The following is a 4,070-nucleotide window of genomic DNA, read 5'->3' as shown; positions in this document are numbered from 1 at the left end:
AAATATTAGCAAAAGTATCCGGAATTACAATTCCAACTTGGGAATCATATTTGGGAGGTCCATTTTAAAGCTGAGGACGAAATACTAGATGAGTTTTTAGACGAGCAAACCTTAGGAAACCACGATTATTGTTTTTCAAACTGGAAATGTTTCTGACATTTGAATGATCCAATAACACTTGAAGAAATTACCGAGGAAGCTTCAAAATTAAAAACTGGTAAAGCAGCGGGACCAGCTGGAATAACCAACACTAGTATTTAAATAGGTCTTCAGTCAATGCAAAGATACGTATTCCATTTATATAACCTCTGCTTTGCGGAGCATAAGGTACCCCGAATTTGGAAGTTATCAAATATTAAACCACTGTACAAAGGCAAAGGGAGCAAAGCAGAACCAAATTCCTACAGAGGCATTAGTCTGTTATCTTCATGTACAAATTGTTCACGGGTATCATCTACCAGCGTTTGCGAATATGGGTCCAGCGAAATCAAATTTTACCATCAATTCAATATGGTTTCAGGCGCAAACTGTCCACAATCGACGCAGTTTTGCACACGAAAAAAGCAATCAAGCAAAACATCAGCTGCAATGGCAAATACTATGCCTGCTTCATTGACTACAAAAAAGCTTTCGATTTGGTAAATAATCTGCTGCTTACAAAACTGATAAAAATGGGGCTCCATGGGAACATGCTACACACTATACAATCAGTGCTAAGATGCAACTTCCAGCAGATCCTTGATGGAGAATTTTTGTGAAATGAGATTGAACAGAAATCAGGAGTAGCACAAGGAGACAAAATCTCACCACTCTTATTTAGTTTATCCATAGCTGACTTATATTTTGAGTTGAAATGCAAGGCTCTAGATGTTACATTTTACGCTGATGACTTAGTACTTTGGAACCATAGCCAATGCCAACTACAACAAAGTTTTAAATAATCTGAACACGTATTGTAGCAGGAATTATTTGAAAATTAATGCGAACAAGACAAAATGCATAAAATTTAAAAGAGGTGGCCGTTTTGCTTTCGATGAAAGATTCTATATATCAAAAGGAAAAGTTGAATTTACTAACACCTTTTTTATCTAGGTGTAATTTTTTCAAGCACGTTATCTCAAGTCATCATCTAAAGCATCTAATGAACGAAGCTTATCAGTCAGTAGCTTCAATAAACCAAAAAACTAAATCTACAGAAGGTCAACTTCAACTCAGCACAACAATTCTTCAATTCAATTGTTTTTCCAGCCTCAACTTACGGATGAGATCCGTACGTCGATGAAGTTTTTGAAATTGAAATAAAACAACATTACCGGAAAATAGAAGCCGTTTTTTGGAAAAGTTGGTGCGGAGTCAGCAAATACACCTCAACCACAATGCTTTTAAACAAATTGATGTTTCTTGACATACATGGATTAAAAGACTGCCCGCCAAAACACAGGAGAGTAATTGCCAATTTCTATGCCAATGGACTGCACAATTATTTTTGTTGTATAGAAGGTCGTTAACAATGGGAAAAAAAACCTATGTTTGTGCAGATTTTGCGAAAAATTTCTTTTATCAACCGCCATATTGTTTATTGTAGTCACTTTTTAAACTTGACACCTTTACAAAAGTTCTATAAACTCTTAAACAATTAAGTTTAATGTTACTTTCTGAATCTGTTAATAATTTGGACAAATTGTCAGTGTGATCTGATGCTTAATTCAATCTTCTTCTTCTTCTTCGTCTTCTTCTTCTTCTTCTTCTTCTTCTTCGTCTTCTTCTTCTCCTTCTTCATCTTCTTCTTCTTCTAAAAGCATCATAAATTATGATGGGAAACATCACGGATTTAGACTTTAACGAGATACGTCAAAGAATGTTCGTTCTTGAAGAGATTTGTCAAGCAGGTAAAACCTGTTATCGTTAGTTTAACTAACAAGGACTCATACGGGTAAAAATGACAATGAGGAATTCCCAAACCGATCAGAGAACGTGGTAAAAATAAACCAAGATGAAATAACTATTTGATATGAACACAACCAACCACCATAAATAAACCTCAACTCGCTTATTCAGCTGCTAATCTCCAAGCAATAAGACATCGTCTTATTCATCTCTGTAACAACACTTCTGATAAATTTATTCTTCAAAACTTTAACTCTGTAACTTTTAACTCTATAACAATGTTTAGCATTTCTAATTCTCAAATTAATAAAAGTCTTCCAATTTAAACATTTTCTCTAAATAAAACACCCTAAAAGTAGAGTGCTCAAGAAAAACGCCAGCCAAAACCGTGTGCCCTAGTGTGTGCCATAGTGCGGGAGGAAGAAAGACTAGATTCATAACAAATTAACTTATATAGAAAGTCAGTTCGCATGAAGTAATAGTGCTTCATCTTTAAAGTTATATACGATGCAGCTATGTCTCATAGTAGGGGATCACTACTCATCCATTGGATTGTCCAACCCGGATTAAGACCATACCCATTTTTAATTAGGATGTTCGAACCAAGTTTTGCACTCCTACGCACCGCTATTTTCTGTCTCAGAGGCTGCCGTGTTTGAAATTTGTATCAAAAACATCAAATACTCATGTTTTCCTGCATGGGTGGCGCAATGCTCTCTGCAACACGCTATGGAGGAAAATACAACTCTTAGAGAAAATCTCAAAGAAAACACGATACATACTCGGATGCAATTTCAACCGGATGAGCTCGTTTGTAGCTCGAGTTTCTCGGATGAAGAGACATTGCGTGCTGTAGGGACGCGAAACAGTCCATTCGAGGAAGATCGTGTTGGCAAAGATACAGAATGAAATTTACACTGTACGTCAACGGCCCCGTTCTAAAGCTTCCATAGGAAAACAACGTCATCTCTGATTAAGCTGTAACAGGAATAAACAAGTGTTTCTTAGCCTGAAAAATATGATGAGCAGCGTATTATCCAACGAAGGGCTGTATACTGAAAACTTTTTAGTGGGTGTAGCATAGTTTCATTTGAAATGCCATTGAAATCGTTTCATTTAAAATGCCATTGAAAACTCCCCCGTCAATTACCTGAAATCCAGAAAATCAAATTATGATATGAACTATTCGTGTTCACATTTTATCAAGTGTTGTTGTACATTTTGTCGTGCATAAGTCATACTTGTGTGTTTTCTGAAACCTTATTTTAAACGGAATTAAGTATTTAACTACTACTACAAAAACATAAATTCGACGAAGATCAGTTTCGCACTCCTACGCTGCGCAATTATGTCAGAGGCTGCGGTGGTACAAAACTGAGGTTGATAGTACTTAGTGTTATTTTGCGGGCGGGCGCGGCTCCTAGAGCCTAGCATATTGCTGTAAGTGTGAAACAATGCGTTCATGAGGTAAATTTAAATACAAGATTTAAAAAAGGATTGTCAATTTAAAACTTTCTTACGAGCGTTTTCGAACTCTGAGTTCATCGTCAGGTTATAAACAATACAAAATGCCTAAAATGAAAAGCCAGAAAATAAAATGCAAATCACTAAAATCAATCGTTCAAGGAATACGCTGCTGTGATGTTTCATTGTGGGGGTTCACTGTTCCGTCCATTGGGTGGACCATACCCCCTTTTCCCTTTTAATACGCTACGGTGATGTTTTATAGTGGGAGCTTAATGTTCCGTCCATTGGGTGGATCATACCCCCTTTTTTGTTTCGTCAATAAGTTAAGTTATATCGTAAGCTTTGTTTTCTTGCGTGCGTGTAGTTTTTTGAAGAGGTTAGGAATTGGCAACGCGCGCCCACAATTGCATGTTTAAGTATCGTTCTATCAGTATCAGTTGTCGTGAATATATACAGCGCCATTAGGTGTCTGTATTGGTCAAAGTAAAATTTGAAGTCTTCTTGACTACGATCTTTCAAAGCTAATTTGAATATAATGCTTTACATGCGGCTGCAAGGGTTAGACCCTAACTGATTGCTGTGGACTGCTTTTGTTACAAAGTTAGTGCATAGGGCTTTTGTTTCTTATACTGTCATAAGATGTGACGAATTAACGCAAATGTACTCGCTTTGGTAAGCAAGTTTCTTGCTATGTCTACATTAAGATATTTGATTTT

The sequence above is a fragment of the Convolutriloba macropyga genome, chromosome 4 (genome assembly GCF_964194025.1).
Source record: "Convolutriloba macropyga chromosome 4, txConMacr16.3, whole genome shotgun sequence".
Taxonomy (NCBI): domain Eukaryota; kingdom Metazoa; phylum Xenacoelomorpha; order Acoela; family Convolutidae; genus Convolutriloba; species Convolutriloba macropyga.
The sequence above is the reverse complement of the archived record's forward strand: the minus strand, read 5'-3'. Positions refer to the sequence as shown.